Here is a 23,954-nt window from a genome sequence, read left to right on the forward strand (position 1 = left end):
AAACTTATAAAATACCTGGGAATCAAATTAACCAAGAAGGTAGAAGACCTGTTTTCAGAAAATTATGAGTCATTGAAAAAAGAAATTGAAGAAGATATAAATAAATGGAAGCATATACCGTGTTCATGGGTAGAAAGAATCAACATCTTTAAAATGGCCATCCTACCCAAAGCAATCTATAGATTCAATGCAATCCTTATCAAAATACCAATGGCATTTTTCAGAGAGCTAGAACAAATAATCCTAAAATTTATATGGAGCCATAGAAAAACCCTGAATAGCCATGGCAATCTTGAGAAAGAAGAACAAAGTTGGAGGTATCACACTACCTGATATCAAACTATACTACAAGCCTACAGTAATCGAAACAGCATGGCACTGGCATAAAAACAGATACATTGATCAATGGAACAGAATAGAGAGCCCAGAAATAAATCCATGCCTATACGCTCACTTAATATACGACAAAGAAGGTAAGAATATACAATGAGGTAAAGACAGTCTCTTCAATAAATGGTATTGGGAAAATTGGACAGATACATGCAAAAAAAAAGAAGCTGGACCATCTTCTTACACCATATACAAGAATAGATTCAAAATGGATTAAAGACTTAAATATAAGACCCAAGACCATAAAATTTCTAGAAGAAAACATAGTAAACTCTCTGATATTACTAACAGGAATTTCTTTTCAGATATATCTCCTTGGGCAAGGGAAACAAAAGAAAAAATAAACAAATGGAACTACATCAAACTAAAAAGTTTTTGTACACCAAAGGAAACCATCAACAAAACAAATAAACAACCGACTTTGGGAGAAGATATTCGCTAATGATATATCTGATAAGGGGTTAATATTTAAAATATATAAAGAACTTATACAACTTGACAACAAAAAAAACAAACAATCCAATTAAAAAAAGGGCAGAAGACCTGAAAAGATACTTCTCCAAAGAGGAAATACAGATGGTTAATAGATATATCAAAAGATGCTCAAGGTCGCTAATCATCAGAGAAATGCAAATTAAAACCACAATGAGATATCGTTTCACACCTGTCCGAAGGGCTATCATCAGTAAGTCAAAAAACAAGTGTTGGCGAGGTTGCGGAGAAAAGGGAACCCTCATGCATTTTTGGTGGGATTGCAAATTGGTACAGTCGCTATGGAAAACGGTCTGGAGGTTTTTCAAAAAATTAAAAATGGATATACCTTTTGACCCACTTCTGGGTATTTATCCAAAAAACAAAACAAAACAATAATTCGTAAAGATCTATGCACTCTAATATTCACGGCAGCACAATTTACAATAGACAAGATATGGAAGCAACCTAAATGTCCATCAACAGACGACTGGATAAAGAAATTATGGTTCATATATACAATGGAATATTACTCAGCCATTAAAAAAAATGAAATCCTACCATTTGCAACGGCATGGATGGACCTAGAGGTTATTATGCTGAGTGAAATAAATCAGACAGAGAAAGATAAATACCATATAATTTCATTTATATGTGGAATCTAAGGAACAAAAAGAACAAATTAATCAAAAACAGACTCACAAATATAGTGGACAATTTGGTGATAGACAGAGGGGAGGGGGTTTGGGGGACTGGGAGAATGGGATGAAGGATTAAAGAAGTACAAATTAATAGTTGAGCATGGGGATGGGGAGCATGGCAGAGGGAATGCAGTTAGCATTAATATGATGTCTAGGTGGAGGGTCAGGGGAGGGAGGGAGCAATTGGGAGGATTGTTTTATGAACTGTATAGCTGTCTAACCAATGTACTGCTACTTGAAACTAATTTAAATAAATAAATTTTTTAATGGAAAAAAAAGAAGAGGAGGCAGTACATATATACAATGAACTACTATTCAGCCATAAAAAAAAGTAAAATCTTGTCATCTACAACAATGTGGATGGACCTAGAGGGTAGTGTGCTGAGTGGAGTAAGTCAGACAGAAAAAGACAAATGCCAAATGATTTCACTTACATGTGGAATCTAAAGAACAAAAAATCGGAAACAATCTCATAACTACAGAAAACATTTTGATGATTGCCAGATAGGAGGGGACTGGGGGAAGGGTAAAAAAGGGAAGAGACTAAGAAGTACAAATTGATAGTTACAAAACAGTTATGGAGATATAAAGTATAGCATAATGAATATAATCAGTAATATTGTAATATCTATGTATGGTGTCAGATGAATACTAGATTTATCAGAGTGATCACTTTGTAAGTTATATAAATGTCTAATCACAATGTTGCATATCTGAAACTAATATAATATATGCCAATTGTAATTAAAAATAAATTATTTAAAAAATTTTTAAATTAAAATCAAAATTAAAAAAAATACTAGTGCAAAATCAGTCTTATTCAGGCATGACTCAGTTATAGATATATGTGCATACCAATGATTTCATAAACTACAAGCTTATGTATATAACCAGTACTAAAGAGTTTTCAAATCTATTATCTCAGAAACAAATTATCTGCTGTTATAGGTTGAATTGTGTGCCCTAAAAAGATATTGAATTCCTAACCCTCGGTAACTGTGAATGTGACCTTATTTAGAAATAGGATCTTTGCAAATGATCAAGTTAAAGTGAGGTCATTAGGATGGGCTCTAATCCAATATGACTGGTATCCTTTTAAAAAGGTGACATTTGAACACAGAGACAGATGGACACACAGGGAGGACACTGAAGATGGGGATCAGGGTGATACATCTACAGTCCAAGGAACACTAAAGATTTCCAGCAAACCACCATAGGCTAGGAGAGAGGCACAGAATAAATTCTCCCCCTCACAGCCCTCAGAAGGAACCAACCCTGCCAACACCTTGATCTCGTACTTCTAGCCTCCAGAATTGGGAGACAATACATTTCTGTTTCTCAAGCTACTCCATTTATGTTACTTTGTTACAGCAGCCCTGGCAAAATAATATACTACTAAGGGAAATGATAATTTTTTTTCCCCTGGAAGTCACTAAAAACAAAAACATTTTGAAGACTACAAATAAGAAATAATAAAATTTCTTGTTATTCATTTTTTGATCTGGTAGCAAAGATGCTATTTAATAACTAGGCCAACCTAGTGCCCAAAAAACTCTTAGATATTAGTCATCCTTCATCCTATATAGTACCATTTACACACAGAACATCACATAATCAAACACTGGAGACTGTTGCCATTTTATAAATACTAGGACATGAGAATAACATGAAATTATTTAGATGTTCCTTTGTTTTCTAAGAGTATTGTTCTATGAATTTTTATGTACCTGTGAGAATACAGTCTGACACATAATAAAATCAAAAGGTAGTACAATGAGTTACTTGATAGGGAACAATGAAATCAGCATAGATCAGGAATGGGCTCTGGAGTGATATATTTCAATTCAAATCCTTGCTCTGTTATTCATCAACTATGTGACGAGCAAAACACTTAAACATGTTTGAGCCTCAAATTCATCAGTAAAATGGGAATTTTACATTTTACATGAATAAATTAAATACTACATGAGATGTGTTTAGCATATAATGATGATAATAGGATTTTAATAGTTATATAAAAAGTAAAATTCCTAGATTAAGGGTTTTTTACACTTCTCTGGAGTAGGACAAATAATTAGGCAAGCTTATATAAGAAGAAAAGTCTTGGTCATACATACTACATATAAAAATATTACAGGACTTTAAAAAAGTTTAAACCATTTGTCAAAATTTAAAACACATTTAAACTTATTAATATTGGAACTGAAATACAAAATAGGATCTTGGTGACTTTTGCCTCTGTCATAAACATCAGCTGGTACGCAGCTTTCGAAGTTCTTACAATATCATTCCCTTAGTCTCTCAGATCACCAAGCCATAGCCAGTCCACAAAAACTAACTTTACAACTTAGACTGACATAAAGTTAACTCTACTAGTATGGCATAATCCACTGTAATTTCCTACCAGGTATTACTGATGTGTTTTTGCCTCTTTTTAAACAGAAATATTATAAATTTAAAACATACATCTTGAAAATATAACTAATTAAAAAGGGACTTCTTTTGGAATTTATATATTCATTTTGAGAAATGTGTAAATAATGCAAAACCCAGTTGATCACCAAAATTCAAAAAGAACTTGTTAAATCACACAAACACTCTCCACAAGATACAAATTATATTTCCACTGAAATTACAATAGTACTTACAAACTAAAATTTTATCTACATCCACATACAAAGAAATAGAAGAAACTGAGTCTAAAATGAATGAAATTATTATAGAGAATGGTAGTATTTTTGTTAATCTTTTTATGTAAATAGCTATCTACACTGGTCCAATATATTGGAAAATGTATCAGTCGGACTTTTTGTGAGTCAAAATAGTAATTATTCTCAGCATCTTTTAATAAACTATGATGAACTATAAAAACATGTTCAATGCTATAATAAATTCAATAATTTTAGCACCAAAGATAATGTAAGGTCAAGACCAAACATAGGTTTTTTTTCCTAAATATTTACGAAAACATGTTTTGCCTTCATAGTATAGTTCCTAAATTTAACTCAAATAGACTTTTAGTTGAGCTGTAAAAAAATTAACTTGCTTCTTGCTAAATAACCAACATTAAGGCCATTTTTCCAAAAACATGGTTATGTAATTTTTTTTATTTACAGAGAGATAATTAGATTGGCATACTTAATTTAAACAAAACACTTTAGAGTATTAAGAAAAATTCTTAGATCTTATAGTTTTTTAAATATCAATAATATTGTAATAATTATGTATAGTGCTAGGTGGGTACTAGACTAATCTGGGGGTATCACTTCATAAATTATATAAATGTCTAACCACTATGCTATACACCTGAAATATAAAATAGTATTGAATACCAATTCTAACTGAAAAATAAAAATTACAAAATAATTTAAAAATAAATCATTTTCCCATGCAAAAAAAATAAAAATAAAAAACTGATTTAATGTTAGCAAATGCCATATTCTACTTATTCAAGATACTTATTAACAATAATATAGTATCATTTTGACTGACCCCCAAATTATAATTCTAAGAGTTTTTCAAAAGGTAAAGAAAAGCAATGGGAAACCACATATATTTTCATATTCTCTTAAAGTCCTAATATAGTAATACTAATAAATCACAAAAATACATAACATTAAGAAAATATAATCTGTTAAATTATTGGCAAAAGACTGTTATCCATCATTATCCTACAGAGGGCAAGGACTATGCCTTTATCTACCTCGCACACCTTAAGCATGACTAGAACTCAATAAACAGGTGTTAACTATCACACGTCAAGAATAATAACCACAACAGTAACATAATTCTCCTAAGAATTATGAGAAATAATCCTAATGAGCTGGGAATTCAAAACAGGCCATAAACAAGATTTTATGAAGTGTAAATTTAACATTTGTACTTCGGAGTAGAAGAAAATTCTACCTCTTCTACCCACAGACAAATGCTGAAGTCACAACTGAAAATTGTTATTGGTTGTGTCAATAGAAAATGCATAGTCAATGTTAGTTTTGAAATAATCTCAACTTGGTCTATGAAGACAGTAAGAATCGAGCAGAAAATAGTGTAGCTTTTTAATCACCTATAATTCTAGTAGTATATATGACAAAAAAAAATTTTTTTCTTTTACTGTATTCTGTTGTTGTTTCTGCAAACACCATATAACCTTTCTACAGAGAGCTATTATAACTAAGAAAGTGAGGTAACACGTGTGGACTATATATGGACTATAGATTTTTAAATCACACTGGGGCCTGTCTGGTTTTCGCATTGCTGGTTTGGTGATTAAGATTCCGTATTCTCACCACCATCACACAGATTCATATTGTGGTCAAGGAGGAAACAGGTTAATCAGGGGCTAGTTTCTTTTACTCACAACTTTTCTCTTGAGTTTCACATACCTGCTAGAACAACATGGGGAAATTTAACCAGTGCAGAAAACACCCTGTATTACTTATTACAGATGTTCACCAGAAAGAAATTCCAACTAGATAAGAATTATCTTTTGAAATACACACACACACACACACACACACACACACACACACACACACACACACACACGTGCATACCTCTTTCCCTCCACTCCAGATAGAAATGCTATAGAAATGAAAGAAATCATACTTAGTGTGAGCAAATAAAGGAATAGTTTAGACTAAACAAAAGAGGTACCTAAATGCTGGTACTTGATAACAAGGGGTCTCTCCTCCCCAACATAATATGCTAGGGAAATTATTCTACTAGAAGCTGCTGAACACATAAGATAATTGACCTTAAATAATCAGAAAAAAATATGTGATATCTGGTTTGCTTGTTAAAACACAACTACTTTGAGAATATTTATAGCATAGACAAAGGTATTACTAGTAGCTTCGTCTGCCGTAAAAAGAATGATTATAAGTTTCCACGTATTTACAGAAGGAAGTGAATAATTTTTTAAACCAATGTTTGGTCTCGAAGCAACATATTTAGGGGGGAATGATTTTATAATAAGGTATATAACTCCACCTCTATTTACATTGCTATTTTTTCATAGAAGAGGCACAGCACCGTGAATATTATGACGTAAGCTTACACATCTCAATAAGAATGAATGAGTTTTGTTAAAGTAAAAACCTGAAAGAGAGGGTACATGCACGTAATTCTAAGTTGCCATTTTTAGAATGGAGTTTTCCTCCAAAGAGATTTTTTAAATGTGCTTCCACATTATTCTATCTGTGTTACTTTCACTTTAGTGCTCTGGTAAGTTGGCTGCTGAATAGAAACAAGAAACAAACTCATTTTCAAATAGAAAGTGGTTAATGATTTGACCATAGTATAAGCCACATAAAAAAGGAAGAAGTCCTGACTGCCAAAATATATCACAATTTAGATACATGTATGCATAAAGAGACACTTATGTTTGTGCCCATCCCTATTTTCCTAGTCCAGTTACCATGAAGAGATCGGAAAATTAACTGCAAGGTAAGATGTCTATTGAAAGCCTCATTATATCCAAACTATCATTCTTTTCAAGGAAGTCCAGAAAATACAGAAGGAAATCACAGGCTCTACAGGACACATCGTGTTCTTCTAAAAGTAACTTTCGGGCTGATATGGCTCCAATGTTTCTCCCCACAGAAAAGATATTCTAAAAGAAAAACCTTTCCTGCATCCACAATCACAAAATCATACAAGCCTGGGGATAGCCTTTAATCACAGTCTAGAGCAACAGTCAGTAGCTAGTACCCAAAAGATGACAGGCAATGTGGACTGAAGAAAAGAGTGCTTGAATAGAAGTCAGAAAAACTTGAGTTTTATTCCCAGCTCTGTGATTTACTATATGGTTTTGGGCAAGTTACTTAACCTCTCTGGGGTTCTGTCTTATGTTTGTCATGTTTTATTTTGTTTCATATGGAAAACAAGAGGTAATCAAAAAACTTTTTAAATTCTGGCTAGAAGGCCATCAGTAAACACATAGACCTACCCCCAACTTCACAGATAAGAACAGTGAAACGGAGAAACATGCCCAGTCATCTAAAAGGACAAATAACTTGTCAAATTTTTAGACCATATTAAAAAATGTAAGTACAAGGCAAAAAAGATCATAATCATCGAATTTAGGATGATGATTACCTCTTCAGGAAGAGCTTCAATTGTACTGATAATATTTTATTTCTCAAATTGAGTCTGGAGCACATGGAGATACACACACACACACACACACACACACACACACACACAATTTTTTTGTCCGAAATACTTCCTAATCATTTTTTTTTTTAAGTAACCGCCAAAACATCTTTAACCAAAACATTCCTCTGGAATTTTAAAGGTCAATGGAAATAGTGTGTGGTTTCATTCTCTAGCTGAGCTTGAAAGGTAAATATCACTACTATGTCCCCTAACATAAGACAAAAGAGAGTGAAATAGGAGATATGTGTGCGTGTGTGTGTGTGTAAAAAATCTCCAATCTGCCAGCTTAGTTAAATATAAGAAATGACACAAAATGACACAAAACACAAAGTGAACTGTATTATTAGTACCATGATTAACCTATTTAAGAATACTGAGAGATATCTAATATTTTGTACTCTAAACAATATAGTCAGATCATATCTGAGAGCCTAGTATTCAATCATCAGGGGGTTTTGTTTGTTTGTTTTTTTGTTTGTTTTTACTGAGACAAAAGGAACTGCGGTGATTTACCTAAAGTAAGCAAAGGTCTTTCTAAAGGTCTACATGGAAACTACCTGTAAAAACTAAGTGCCTCTGAAATCTCTGAAATTTTCCAACAGGAAAGTATAGGTCATTCAGCAAATATTTACTGTATACTTCTATAATAGCTATTTAATTGTTATCATTATGATGCAGATATATAATGGAAACAGATGTTTCTTTTTCCTTTCAGCAAAGCACAGGAAAAGCATAAACTTGCTGATATTGCATGGACTACTACTATAGCACAATAGAGGAAAAAAGACATTAGCACATGACAATATTAGTTTTTACTACACAACTAATTGCATAAAAAGTGTAACTTGAGATCGTTAAATCAATATAATTTCCAGCACTACAGAAGGGAAACAAATAGATGTGTATAACCAGCCTATTTCACATCTGCAGTTGGGAAAATACTTCTGAGAGACTAAGTATATGCAAAATGCTACCACTGCTTTCAGAACACAAGGAAAAGACTGTTGTTCTGTTTTATTTGCTCATGTAACATGAATTAGAATGCTGCCTCTCCAGAGAAATTTTTTTTAAAACAGTACCAGTATAAACTGGAAGAACGTTTCTGGAAAACAATTTGACAATCAATATCAAATACCTTAAAAAATAGTCTATACCCTCAGTCCAAGAAATTTCTATTCTAATAATACAGCATAAGAAAATAACCAGGGGAATGATTAAGATTTATTTAAAATGCTATTCATCATAACTTTATTTATAATAATGGAAAATAGCAGAATAGCAGAATAATGATTAAATTACATATGTTAGTCTATGACCATGCTGCAGTGAATACACCCGATCTCATCTGAACTAAGAAGCTAAGCAGGGTTGGGCCTGGTTAGTATTTGGATGGGAGACCACCTAGGAAGACCGGGTGCTGTAGGCATAAAAAAATAATAAAAAAAATATAAAAAATAAGTAAATAAAATAAAAATAAAACAAAATAAAAATATATATGTTAAACCATTATAGTCAATATAAATGACTTTAATAATAATTTTAATTATATAGTAAAATTTTCATTGTATAATGCCAATTGAAAAAAGCACGCTAATCTTATGTATTATATATTTATAAATATATGATATATAGATAACATAAATGCTTGAAGAAAGGCTTAGAGAAAATATACAAAATGTCATTTTTAACTTTTGAAAATTCTCTGTTATGAGCAGATACTACTTTTTTAATCAGAAAAAGTTATCTTTTCTTTAAACAGTTAAACAATTCCATTTCTATGCTCTAATACTCTCTGTCCTTGTCCAAAGTTTCTAAAAATTCTTTGGGTCAAATAATCCTATAAATATTTTAGGTAAATTGACTTAAAGTTACATTGACATGTTATTTGATCCTAAAATCTGGCATAGAAAGAAAAGTATTTGTCAATTACATAAACACATTATTTTTCCTGGGTTAAACAACATCCTTACAAATTAGAGAAAATGTTTATGGGACAAACATTATAAATGCTTAGTTAAAAGCTATTAATACGATGTGTTTTAAGTCACCATGTCAAGGAAATTTTTCAATTAAAAATATTTCTAAAGCAAATAAAGTAGACTATTAATTGCTCTCCCAGTATGCCAATAAAAAATTTGACATAGCTTTTGTAGGACTCCTACTTTCATGATTGTATTTTTACAAGAAGGAGCTGATTTGTCTTACGCTATTACTGTCTATTACTTCTAGAAGTCTTAAGGAAAGGTGGGAAGCAGCAAATTCTGGCAATCTGCCTAAAGAGAAATCAATGAAACAAATTAATCCTTTGCAGGCTACAATGACACAGTAATCCATCATTCAGAGCTGCTTTTATATACCAAATCAGAGAGCAGAAGAAAGAGCCCTGGGGGACATCACAGACAACAACTTACACCAACACTGGGAAAATACTGAGGAATCAGTTTATTTAAAGAGAATAGATTTGTTGATTGCCTATTTCGTCAAATGAAGATTTTTTTCTTTCATAGTGCAGTAAACCCAAGGCCCAACAACTATATCTTCAGAATTCAGTACCATATATGCTGGCTGACATCAATAGGGGATGAATGTTTTTAAATAGTTAGCATCATTTTCAGTATGAACAAATATCTGGCTAGAAAAATATTACTTTTTCCATTAAACTTCCAAGTATTAAATACATTCCCTGTTTTCAGTAGGGACTAACTGTAAATTTATCTACTAATGTAGAACTGACCAATTCCTGGTAAACCATATTCAAGATATTTTTTCACACATAAAATGTAACTGTTTAAGATATGTGTAACTTCCTAAGTATTGTGTTAAGTTTAAAGACTTGAAAATTTTTAATTTCATCTCTCGTGGAATAAATTTCAACAAGCAAATCAAATTATAAATAAACAACTTGTTTTAAAATGATAAATAGTTGTTTGGCTTATAATATAGTTGACAGTGCTAAAAGACAAATTTAAATGTGATTTCTTTTTTAAAAATAAACTTATAAGCAATATATTCACACCGAGTATATTTATACATATACAAAAACATATGCATCTAAATTTATTCATGCTTATGTAGAAATTCACGTGCCTGAATATGTCTTACTACAGTAATGTATTCTGAGTGGAAGTATATTCCTTAGATGAAAACTAATGATGAGAACAATAAAGTCACAGTGTATTACTTCTGTTAAATGCACGCATCATTTTCATAGTTAAATATGAAAAATTAGTGAAAGAAATAAACAAAATCTGTCACAATGGTCCTTGAAATCTTAAAACTTCAAATATCTAATCACAGACCCAGAACAGAAAAAGAAGGTTAAATAAATGCTAACTAGTCAATTTTTGAGTGGCATTGTCGATTCCGAGGTCCATGGCCATATGATTACAATTCGTGGCTATGCTGATGCATTTTTAATTCAATGCATGGATATAGTATTTATTGATTTAATAAGGTTAGGGATATTACATTGTTGCTACTACTGATGAAATGTCAGCAGTTTAATCTAGTGAAATCTTACTGAGAAATATATATTTTAGGGAAGAGAGAGAGGGAGACAATAGCTATATAAATGTAATCTCTTCACTACCCATGACAGTGGCAAAAGCAAGGCCCGTTTTTTCCCAGACTGCTTTGGGCTCCAAACATTTCCTTTTACTAAAGATGTTGGCCAGCAACTGATTGAGGTGACAATAAAGAGACTGCAGCAAAGTCCTGTAGGTACATCTTCAAAACACCGTCCATGGCATCATTAGTATGCAGACAGACAGAAAAGGGAGAAAATTCACTTACTCAAAAGCACTTCTGCCAAAATACAACCGAAGGAGAGAGGCTTTAAAGGCTATATCAAAATAAGGAAGTATTATAGGATCCAGGATCAGGAAAAGGGAGGAAAAAATCCACCTGAATTTGCTGAAACAAACACTTGGGTACTGTAAGAAAGCTTGCTGCTGGGCTACTCTGCTTGTAGGATTATTTCCCCAACCTGGACACCTGGGAAGCATGTTGTGTTCCAGCTTTTCACTGACTTTGAAGAAATGGATAATCTAAAAAGCAGTGCTGCTGCTGGGGTCAGTAAAACTATGCTAATTGGTGAACCTAATTGCTTCAAGCAGTCCTGCCTCTAAACAGGGAGAGCACAGTTGATGGAGTCAGTCTGTTCCTAATAAAATGAAGAAGCACTGAATTAAATTCCCAAGGAAGGCACTATAAAAGTTTCCACAGTGTAACCAAATGACTTCACCTATGCTATTACCCCTAAGATGACATCTTTGAAAGAAAGCAGACCCGAGTCAGGCTCCATATTCATAAATTGGCTGAGCTTAGGCCAGTGAATCTGGATTGATTTAAAAAGGCTTTTTCATCCTTCCAATCAAATGAAGTCATTGTTAATTAGATGCTTTCTGTTAACAATGTCACTCTTCTCCACATTACCTGCTCACACTTGCAGCGCCTCTAGTGCAACATCTGGAACACCAGTTCTACTGCAATCAGTCCTCACAAGTTTGGCTGGAAGGCGGTGCTATTTCCGTTTCCCAGTCCCTGTCTGAAGGAAGATAGGATTCAGTCTACTGGTGGCAAGATACATACCAACTCTCTAATTTGAGATATTATAAAACAATCTCAAGGAAAACTCTTTAGATATGGTCTCCCAAAATCTTTTTTATTAACTACACAGCAGTTTCTGTGTTGTTCCCGCTCTGTAGATGGATGTTTTCAAAAATGCGTATAGCCACAGAGTCAGCTCACTTACTTTCCAGCTTCTTAAGACTAACCTCCTCCTTAGGAGGTTTGTTTCCCAGCCTTGCCTCAAGCCTTGCTCCAGACCCCACTTGGCCCAACAGACCTGAAGAGGACGAGCTAGCTGCCCAAGGCAGGGCAAACTGGTAGGCAGCCCCGGAGAGAGCAAGGCTCAGGGCGCTCTAGCCAGAGAGGGGAGAGAGGCGTACTGAGGAAGACGCACAAAAGATTCTCTTTCGATGGTGGGTCTCTGAGCTTTACAATGTCGGGCGGAGGCCGGCTCACACTCCCTCCCCGCCAATTCCAAAGAAGTTTACACCTCCTACACAAACTGCCAGCGCCGACCGAGGGCGAGGCCCCGGGGTTCGGGGAACGTGCGCCACCCCCCGGTCGGGCCTGGCTTCTTTCTTGAATCTTTCCGGGAGCAGGCCCGAGACTTTGTCACTCTGGTTCCTCGCAGGGTGTGGGCCTTCAGCGCCAGGGAGAGCACGGCTCCTGCAGGCCGACGAGGTCCCGGCGCGACGATCCCGCAGTCCGACCCCTCACTGCGCGGGCGCCACACTTGAGCCGAGAGCCCGCAAGCCAACCCCGGCAGCGAGGCTTCGTGCCCGGATGTGGGCCTCGCTTCCGGGAGCCGCTCCCGCGGGCGTCGCGCGCAGGCCGCAGTTTTCAGGCCTCGAGGGAAGGAGTGGGAAGGGCCCCGAGGCCCCTACAAGGGCCCCTACAAGGGCCCCTGACTCACGGCGTGCAGAATTCTGTCGCAAGAGCGCGTCCTTGTGGGGTGAGGAATGTCAGGAGGAATGTCACGAGAGTAAGGAGAAAAGGTGCCTCTTGGCGGCCCCCGGGGCCCGCAGCATGGAGGACCACGCTCATCCAAGGGCTTAGGCTAACAAGTGTCTGTCAAAGGCATCTCAGGACCCCGGGACCGGAAGGTGGCAGGCCTTCAGCAAAGCCTCGGGAACCTGCTGCCAGGTCATGGACTTCATCCCGGGCTGGGAACTCCTGAACGGGAGTCGCGCACCAGAGCATGGACCTGGACCCGGGTCCCTGCCAGTGACTGAGGCGCCCCAGGACGCGACCACGGCCTTGGAGTCCTCCCTGGCTGGGGCTGCGAAGGAGTCAGAGGGCTCCACGGCTAAGCGACAGTGAGTCCTGATTCCTAGACTTCACAGAGGGCAGAACCACACTAGATGAGGTTAGACGGTGAGGGCGGAAGGACAAAACCACATCGAGACGGACTGACTCTGCCAGTTGGGCCTCTTAATTGCATTTCTTCAAGTCCTTGACCCCAGAGCTTCGTCCTGTGATAACGTACGCTTTCTCCGCAAAAGGGTTTGGGGAAATTAAGTTTCTTGGGACTCTTTCATCCCTGTTAGGTGGACTCAGGGACGAGGGCAGAGAATAACAGCAGCCGAAACACCTGTATCTCTCAATACAATAAAATATGGACAGTGATTGGAATCATTTCTCCTTCCGTTTCCAGAAGGAGCTCAAACCTGAAGCATTAAGTCTATCCTCTAAAGTGTAAAACAGAACACTCGCAAAAACGGTCAGGGACACCACTGCCCGTGCCTGCAGGAGGTTCCCCTTTACAAACAGAAACGGCGATCTGAATTTTTTTGTTTTTGTTTTTTTTTCATTTTAGTGCTTGTGTGACCGTAAGTTGGGGGCTTGCGTGTTGTAATACAGTCCTTTGACCCTCTGGAGACCAAACTAGAACTGAGCAAAGAGAAATGAGGCAAGAGAAAGGGAAGGTGCTGATAACTAGTGGACGGAAGTCTGGGTGGGTGGTGCGCAGGGCTGCTCTGAGCAGAGGTGGGACCCCGCTCCAGCACGGGTAAATCCCAGGACGCCCTGCCCCAGGGCTCTGGGGTGACCGGCAAAAATACGATCACCTGCTCAGGGCTCCTGGTCTCTAGCTCAGTTTCGGAAACACACACACACACACACACACACACACACACACACAATGGTGCGTGCCCCTCCTGGCGCTGGAGTTCCTCTGAGGTTGTCCTGTCAGTGGAACCCCGCGAGTTGCCGCCGAGCTCGGCCACTTGACCATTTCGCTCACCCTCTAGCCCAGGAGGGAGGGAAGACCGAGGCGCCTGTTGTGTGGAGACCCAGGTCGGCGCAAGAGAAGGGCTGATAGAGTGACAGAGCCCTGGGAAGGGCGGCGTTCTCCCTGGCTCGGGGCTCCTCCCCACCATTCAGTCCGGGTCACCTGTTGTCCCGAGCTCGCTCAGGTCCTCTTACCGCCCCGCTCTCCGCTACCACGCGACAACCCCCTGCTAGCCGGAGCTGCACGCCCCGGTGACTCTAGGGTTCCCCGGCCCCGCAGAAGCGCAGCTTTTCCTGCCTCCAGATCCTCCTCCTATCCTCCCACCGAGCAATGACTCGCAGTGTTTGGGGTGGTTGGTGTTCTTTTTAAAAGTATATCAAAGGATCATTGCCGTCTCCCCGTCAAGTCATTACGCCTTTATCCCCATCAATTAACCACACCTCAGAGGGCTGCTATTAAGAGCTAAATTGAGCTGCAAAAGTAGATATCCCGTTTCAGGCAGATGTTGTCATCTCCCGCTGAGAGAAGCGGCGGGCGGGACCCGACCCGCAGCTTCCGCAACTGCCGCAGCCGTGAAGGACCAGGCTGAGGACTCGGGGCCGCGGAGCTGGAAGGGAGGTTCCCGCTGGATACCGCTGGTGCTCCAGGAACCCAGAAGAGTGAGGAGAGCCCCAGCTCTCGGATCTCAAGAACTGTGTACGTCAAGGGGAAGTATTTCCAGAGTTGTGCCAGGGAAAACGCCTAGAACGAGTCGTGCGTTTTTGCGCAGAGTGGAGAGTGTTCGCAAAGCCCCAGCTCCCCGCCAGTGACCCAGAAGTGTGGCAGGGGTGGGGGGGGTGGCTGAGAGGGGAGTGAGGGGGAGAAGAGGGCACAGTCGTGATTTTTTTTCTGGCAGCCCTCCACCGACACACCCCTCTTCCTCTTCCCGCCCCTCCAGCCTTCTCCTTCCCTGGTACCTGGCCCCCAGAACCCGAGAACCTCTTGTGGAGGAAGGCTCTGTACTGTGGGGTGCTGGATATAGAGCTAGGGAACCGGGGACAGAAACGTGGCGTTTAAGACAAAGGGGATCCACTAGAGACCGCCGCGGCCTTTCGCCCAAATGTGTCTTTCCGTTCTCTCTCACCCCCATCACTCCCGAAGACTTGGGGCACGGCTGCTCCACTCAGCTAGGAGACCTTGGAGAACTGTGAGAGGGGAGGGAGCAAGGGGACGTGGCCCTCGCTGCAGTTACAGGGCTTTTCTCCCGACAGTGGCCACAAATTTAGCCAAGGCTAAAGGAGATTAATTTCCCAGCATAATCCAATTAAAAGATTTCTGAAGTAATCTTTTGCGAAAATGAAAAAAAAAAAAAAGTACGCGGCTAAAGAGGGGGCTGGTTTTGATGACAGTGATTTATCGCCTGGGCACAGCATGCGCTAGCCGCTGGCTTTCCTACACAGGCGATTTGACCAGAGCATCCCGTCAGTGCCTCCAGTCCAAACCTTAGCCTTTCTGAAAGACAGCCATCCATCACGCCAACCTGGGCAGTAAAGAATGTGCAAGGGACTGGGGTTGCTTACAAGCACCACAGACTTTTTTAAGTGCTATTAGATTTATGGTCTCTTTTTCGACGCCCATCCAGAGTAATTAGCACATATGTTCTAAATAGATGATAGTTTTGTGAGCAATAAAGCAATTACCCATCGTTGGAGCTGACAGTTCCTCCAACTAAACTCCAACCAGCAGCTAATTGGAAAAGTCATTTCAGCTCCATTGTCTGCAATTAGTCCTGCTAAACTACTACACCCCAACTAGCTGGTTTGAGGTTAATTTATTCAGTCTTGTATTTGCACTGACGAGCCATTTCCACAAAGGGACTTGCCTTTTGCCCCTCCAGATTATGCCCTGGGATTAGAGGAGCAGGTGGGATATTCGAGGGCCAGGATGGTTCCCAAGAGGAAGGAGTGCCTCAGCTTCAAGGTCAATGTCCAGCTCCTAAATACTGCTGACAGAGAACGCCATTGTTTTTCCTTCTGGAGAGTAACTAAAGGAAACTATTCCACTCAGTGTACCAAAACCTTAGGGTTTTTTTGTTTTTTTGTTTGGTTTTTTTTTTTTTTTTAAGTCAGCATAGAGGAGGTGACTGGGTTCTGAGTACACCTTTCTTCCTGCATACTCAGTCCTGACCCCGAGGCATCAAACTGTCCCTAAGGGAAAAACATAGATTCAAACCCGCCCAAACAGAAAAATTCTGAGCCTTCAGCTGGGAAAGGTAGCCTCCAATTCTTGCTTGGAGTGATTCGGGGAAGGTCAGTAGCCCTGTTTCTGCCTTCAGCCTCTCTCTAAGAACAAGGTCACTTACCCCCTTAAAACGAGTTTCTCTGTGCTTTTTTTCTTTGCTTTTTTTTTTTCTTTTTTCCTTCCTTCTTTCCTTAACTTTTTTTTTTCTTCTTTCTAAAGTTAAGTCGAACAGGTCCAAAATTTGCGCATATTGAGTGGGAAAAAAAAATGTGTTAAACATTGGTTTGATGCCCCATCAGAGCTTCCAAATATCCATCGGCTGGAATTCTTCTACTTAATTTAATCTTTATTGGACAGGGCAGCTCCTACGCTCCTATTCACCAGGAAACCCCTGGAAACGATCCGTTGGGGTTCAGAATGGAGGGCGGGAAGGAGAGGAGTTAAAGAGGGATTAATCCTCTCCCACCCAACCTCGAACTTTGGAACTGTGGACTCTGGCAGGCCAGGGGTATGAGGGGAGGGGGCTCAAGGTCCCAGACTTGACAGCCCAGGGTCTCTTAAATCTGGAGCTGGGGGTGGGAAAGCTGGCAGGTTAAGATGGGAACTTGTAGCCCTGGTAACCAAGTATTCCCTTAAAGAATTTACAGCTAAGTGACCCAGGCACTGGGAGCGATGCGAATTTTACTTAGAAGAACATGGGGCTGGGGTTTGGGGGAACTTCTTAGGAGATAAAGCCCAGTGTTTACAGTCCTAGAAATCAAATATCATTTTCTGGATAGCCATTAACAACCTAAGGGCTGTTTCTCCCTTTTTAAGTAAATATAACAAACGGCTAAGGAAGACAACTTTGATGGTATTTTAGTCAGCATATGAGACTTAGTAAAATACTTCAAATTTCAAAACAAATTGTAACCAATTGCTCAGCTTCATAGATTTGTAAATATGAATCTATAGCAAGAAAAACTTTTAAATTGCCTAATATCAGATTCTTGTTTTCCACTTACTGTGTTTTAACCAATTTAATTCCAAGAAAGACCAAAAAGAAAAAATACTGATGAGAAATTTAAAGTAATAGTCTCATCTTACCCCATCACCTCCCACCTGCCACACAATCTCTACCCTCTGAACAGAAATCTTCCTGTCAGTGTGGCTTCCAGTTAAAATAAGATGTCTTCACTAAAAGGCTATTCATCATGTTCTCAATTATTTGCTTTTTTTCCAGGACTTAAATACGACAACCCGGAGAGTGAGAGCAAGAAAAAGTTGAAGGAAGAGTCCATGGAAAGCATCACCTAGACTTAGTAGAGAATCCTAATGTGGGTGCATTTGCATACCTACGTGTAAGAGCAAATAACCCACCCACTCAACCCTCCCCAATATATGGGAAACATTTACATATACATCCATGCACACTGAAAAAGCTCTAAGCACTTGTGTGCAAAGATGTCCTATGCAAGCTCAGCTAGCTATCCACAGACACACGTATTCACTTCTGGAGTAGGGGCATTTTCGTTGCTCCCATAGTTTCTTTCCATTAAGAGTGATTAGAAGATGTCTATTCAAAGTTGCTGATCCAGAGAGAAAATAAGAGTAGATAAAAGGAGATTTCAAGTGACCTCCTCGTCCCTTTCACACCAACCTGAGCCCTAGAATAGCCTAGGATCAACTAACACAAAAGCCCTTTCCTTTTTCTTTTCAGCTTCAGAAGATTTCATGCAAACGGTTAACAATAAAACACAGAACTATCCTCAGAGTTTTGTTAGAGCATGCATTTGGGATACCTTATTAACTCCTCCCATAGATGGGCTACATTTATTATCCACTTCTGAAATGGGTAAATAAAATATACATAGCATAATAGAGGGCATAATTACTTACTGCTCCATGTGGTTTGTATCAGTGGCATGCTATGCTCATTCTTTTTCATCTAAACTTTACCTAAACCCCCTCTCTCCTCACCGATGGAGGCTGATGGAGGACATTGTAATAAACATATCTTTCCACTGACAGTTTAGAAGGAACTGTTAGATTTATTATTTAGATCAACTTTCTGATAAATAAGTACAATCGTAGCATGAACATAGTTACCAACAGATCTGGCTCTGTGAGCCAATAATTTTCCGCTAATTTATTTTATAAGCAGTGAAGAAAGTGACAATAAAGATTTAAACATATTCGGCTGTCCTTAATCAATGAATGTCCAAATCAGATCCACTTCTGATGGGCTAATCCTGTAATATAAATAATAGGTGTTCTGACAGGTAATTATTAAGGGAATGATTATACAGTGTCGTTGATTTGTATTGTCAGGGTACTTTAACAAGCTTCAAACTCATTTTAAAATCTCAACTTTTCATCCAAACCCTGCCCATTTTCCCTGGGAAGGAGAACCTTGCAGTCATTCTTCACTCAAGTTGGACATTTAACATAAAGAAATTTTATAATATAGAAGTCTCCAGTTACTTCTTTCTTTGCATAAATGCACTTAGCTAGCTCAGGCTTGATTTTTACAAAAAGTAAATATTTGGCCCTGGCTTCACTGGTGTGTTAGGAATGATTGTCACTTTTCCTCTTAAAAAAGGTTTGATTTGCATCCAAAGGTCATCATTTGCTCTCCTGCCATCCTGCCAAGGCTACTCCTGGGCCCTCTAACCGGGGGCCCAAACAGAAAGAAGTGCTTCCCTTATCTCTTTTCCAAAACACATGCTTTAACCAGCCAGTTCATGATAGAAAAATAAACCACTTTCTAAGGTAAAGCACTCATCTCTGAACTTTTTGACCTAAAAGTGACAAGAAGAAATGCCCAGGCTACCAAAGTGATAGTACTTGAGCCTGCTGGATCCATGATTCAAATACATGCACAAGCTAAGAGCAGGCAGTCCAGCAGAAGCCGACTCTCAACTTGGCCTTTCCACCGTTTTCATGTTGTCAAGACAGAACTTTTTACAGCTAGGAAGCCGCAATACAGACTGAGTTAAATCTTGAGAGAGGGGTTTCCGACATAGGCCAGGTTTTTATTTGTTTGTTTTGTTTTGTTGTTTTGTAATAAGCACAAAACATTAGGCAGGCATTCCTGTGGGTCTCTCCTCCCTTTTCTTCAAAATATCTATGCAAGACCATTTTAAATACATCTTCAACTGCGTTCTTCCCAGCTTTAATCTCATGCCAAGGGAGACTAATTGATTCGGCACCTTTAAAATAAGCTCTTTGGGAAAGGTCTGCAGTAAGATCAGAAGAATTGACCTTTTTCCCAATGATTGCAGGCATGTTCATCTCTCCAGATGGGCTTGATAAAACAGAGTTATTTCTGTTCTGTGGTCTCTCTAAACAGAATAATACCATTTTTAACGATTTAGAAGTAGAGAAGAGGTATGGGGAGAGAATTTTCTATACATATCTGGTCATTTGTAGGATCTCAGGGATCTTGAACCATATTTAGAAATATTTTTACAAGGCCACCTTTGTTCAGTGTAATTTACCAAAATGCCAAAATGAATGATTCAATGAGTTTGGGGAAAGCAAAATACCGATATCAAAGAGGTCATAGGATTAGTGAAGAATGATTTAGCCTTTGTCAAAATAAAGATATTGGGGGGGGGGGCGGTGGTAATCAGCTGGAAAGTCTGCTTAGATCTGGACTCTGGGGCCTGGAATGCAAATCAATGCTGTATGTGCAGCCACAGATCTCTGCTTCTCTCCTTCTCCCACCAGGTCACAACCCTTTACTGGCTGTCCAGCTAGGAGACATCCAGTTTTGTGTAAAAGGTCTTTTAAAAAGTGATTAAGGCTGAACCATGATGCTAGCTACTGGAAAGAAGTATTGTAAACTTATAGTCTGATTCCTCTCCCCAAGGGAGTGGTACCGTCTCATCATCTCTTGGGAGAACCACACTAGAAACTTTGTGCACTGAACTGGCCTGTGGAAAACAGGATGGCAGAGGAAGACTTGAGAAGGGAGGCCTAGGAGTCCAGACCCTGGCGAGGTTTTTCTGGTCTCTACACTGGCCTCTCCAAGAAAGAGAGAGACCTTGGAGAGGGCCAAATATATATGGCCACAGGGCTGGTGGTCTCAAGTAGGTTGCTGAGACAAGGGCCACAAGGCGTCTGAGTCCAACAGCTACATCCACAAGCTCAGACTCAGTTCAGTTAAAGGTCCGGGGGCAAAGGACCTTGGGTGAGAAGGGAGAGAGAGAGAGATCTGGAGAAGAGAGAATGAATGAAAGGTGGAAGAAAATTCCAACTGCGCTTTCTGATTTTGCATGCCTGGATACATGTGTGGAATTGCACAATTTGGAGATCTACGTTCTTCTGCAAAATATGATCACTTTTCTATTAGGTGCCCTACCTCACGACACTATCGTTTTCTCCTGGTTGAACATGGGGAGCATCAGGCCCAGGACGAATGTGCCAAGGTGAACCAGTAACAAACAGTTTTGTAGAGAGAAAGCCAGAGCTCCCCAGGAGTCCCCAGGACCCCTCAGTCTCTCTACGGAAGCCATTTTGCTGGTGGGGCTGGGAGCACCAGTGGAGGCGCTCTGCGGGTGTGCAAACGCGGTCGTGGAGCACAGGGTCCATAAGAGAAACGGAACCGTTAGTGCCACTTGGGCTGCATAAGTCGCAGAAGGTGACAGCGCCTCTCCTCGAAAAGCTTCGGTTCTTCCCGCCCCCTTCGCGACAGACAGTTGGAGCATATGCCCTGCAGGAGCACGATCTGTTACCCTGCTTGGAAAAGCCGAGGGTTTCCATTGCTCTGGGCACCACCATTAAAGCCCCTGCAGACCCCCTCTCTCCGGTACTTGGGCCCGGAGCTGCATCCCTCCTTCCCTTCCTTCCGGGGAGTGGGCAGCTTAGTCTGAGGCACCTCTGAAGGCCCAGCTTCTCCCCAACCTCAGGGTCACGCCGGATCTCAGAAACCTCTTCCAAGTTTAGAAGCTCAGTGTGGGGGCTGGCAGGAAGAACCCCCAGTGAGAGCGAGTGGGCGACGCCGCTCGCGGGGAGTTTCAGCTCGTCCTCCCGCCATGCCTTGTCCTCAGCCTGCAAGGCCAGACCGAGGCCAACCCTGTTTGGCTGGCTCATTCCCGCGCCCACCCAGCCCCCGGGCGCGGCCCCCGGCGTCGGCTCCCCCGCCCCCGCGCCCGCCCTGCGCGCCCTCTGACGCAAACGCGCGCCCCTGCCCAGCGCAGTAGAAAGCACTGTCGTTGGTTTTAATTCAGGCTATTCTTTTCACACACACCCCCTCGGTCCCCACCCTTCGGAGGTGACCCCCCCCTTCCCCGCCCCCAGCCCTCTTGCTACAGTCTGGCTGGGCTGTGGGACTGCGGATCTAGGGCTTTCTCACCGCCGCCGCCGCCGCTGCGGGTTCTCCGCTGGGGAGAGCGGCTTGGTGTCCCTTTTAATCCGCTGACACTGTCGCCCACATCAAAATAGGCAGCCATCGATCGCTTTACGTTAGGGGATTCCGTTACTAACGGCGCCCGCAGGTGGGCGGCAGGAGTCAAGCTCGCCAGGCCCTAGCCGCGCAAGGCAAGGCGCGGGCAACAGGGTCAACCCCGCCAGACTCGCAGCCGGCTCCACGGTGGCTCTGGCTAGGCACCAGCGGGGGCAGCGGCATGGGGGCTAAAACTGCGGTTCCGCCTTCCCCTGTCCTCTGGCCCCGCGCGGGAGGCCCCGTAGCCGTTTCCCGCGGATGAGAGTGGAGGTAGAGGATGGGGGATGGGGAGACCTGTTTTGAATTTGTATTAATGCTAGGCTGTCACGATCCTCAGCTCCAGGGTGGCGTGGCGGCCGTGATCCCTGCCTCTGCGCGGCAGGACAGAGGCCCGGTGAGGGCATCTCCGGAGCAGGCCTTGCGTAAAGTTCTCCTGGTCCCTCCCTCGCTGCCTGGACTCCGGCCCTGGCCTACAGAGGCCATGCGACAAGCCAAGGCTGCCTCTCGGCCTGTCCGCGTTTCCAACCCCGAGCTCAAAAGAAACGATAATCATTGAGTTACTTGCCTGGTAGGGCAGGATTTGACAGAGTCTCGCTTCCGGTGCCCACGACTCACGGTCCAAGGTCCGAGGGCGGCTGGGCCCCAGGACCCGACGTCCAGCGGACCTTCAGTTCCCTGGCGCTCGCTCTCGCCTCTTCTTCCACTCGCTCCGTCTCTCCTTGTTCTCTTTCCTTCTCCCTGTCTCCCTCTCTGCCTGTTTCCTCTGCCCTCCACTGCCTGTCTCTCTACTGTATGGGGAGTAAAATTTAGATTGTATATATAGAAAGCTTGTCTTGTTCTTTTTCTTTCCTTTTTTTCTTTGTCGTGTTCGTTTCACCTTTTAACTGACCAGCAGACATGAGCGCGTTTATTTGGGGAGAGGGCGAAGGCAAGGAGCCCATGCTGGCCCCAGTCGCCTCCTCTCCATCAGCTGCTTACAATGGGCCGCCGCTTGCAGAGTGCATTGACTGTCTCTCCATTATTCGAGCTGGAGGGGCTGTGGGGCAGGCACGGAAAAGCCTTTATTCTGCTGTTTAAAATCTTCGCTCCTCTCTAAGCGGTCGCCAACTCTCGACTTGTAGGCTGGAGAGACCGGGAAGCGCAAAACGCTCCCCAAACACGCAGCGCTTCCCAAACCCCTCCCTGGTGAATTTAAAGTGAGAACGAGTATTAAAAAACAAACCCTACCTCTGTCAATACAGCTTGGCCATTTACTCCCACCTTTACCTGAGGGCGTGTTGATGCTCGGGGTGCTGGAGCTGAGACAAACTTTTACGCTCTTCCTAGTAGAGGGGCGGGCAGGCGAGCGCGGCTCCCACCCCTGGCAGCAGCGGCGGCAGCCGCGGCTTTGTCACTCCGCGTTGCTCCGCGCCCGCCTGAGCCTGCCTAGGGGAGCGATCGCAAAACGAGGGGGGTGCGAGTGTGCGATTGGAGAATATGTAACTAATAGAAGTATCATTTTCCCCCAGTATGATCTTTCAAGGAAAAAAATCCATTGAAAGAATTTTCAAAGTGCTGTCTTCATTTGGAGAAAAGGCACAGGCTGCCTGCAGAGAGGGGAGGAGGGACCCCGCTGTACGCCTCCTGGGCGCAGCTCCCGTCCGCTAGGTGGCAGCCGGAGCCAGCGATTCCTGTAGGCCCCGCGGCTGGGCCCGCTCCTCCAACCTGCCCCTCCTCCTGCGACCAATCACCTTCGGGAATCTGGCTCGCTGGCTCTCTCTCGCGCGCTCGCTCGCGGTCTCTCTCTCTC

At 41.5% G+C, this 23,954-nt stretch overlaps 1 long non-coding RNA gene and 1 pseudogene across 2 annotated transcripts in view; one reads left to right on the plus strand and one right to left on the minus strand.

The window, feature by feature from the left end:
• LOC105304081 overlaps positions 1 to 23,785 on the minus strand; it is a 29,924-nt gene extending 6,139 nt beyond the window's left edge. The window contains exons 1-2 of one of the 2 annotated variants that reach the window (XR_002777223.1): positions 23,393 to 23,784; positions 12,153 to 12,264 (exon numbers count right to left, since the gene is read on the minus strand). This is a non-coding gene — a long non-coding RNA (uncharacterized LOC105304081). Of the gene's footprint in view, positions 1 to 12,152; positions 12,265 to 23,392 lie in introns of both variants that reach the window. The other variant, XR_002777224.1, reaches the window with a different exon arrangement.
• Positions 9,026 to 9,144, plus strand: LOC111731923 (annotated as a pseudogene).
• Positions 23,786 to 23,954: the final 169 nt, after the last annotated feature.

This window comes from Pteropus vampyrus, unplaced genomic scaffold, assembly GCF_000151845.1.
Source record: "Pteropus vampyrus isolate Shadow unplaced genomic scaffold, Pvam_2.0 Scaffold11, whole genome shotgun sequence".
In the NCBI taxonomy this organism is placed as follows: Eukaryota; Metazoa; Chordata; class Mammalia; order Chiroptera; family Pteropodidae; genus Pteropus; species Pteropus vampyrus.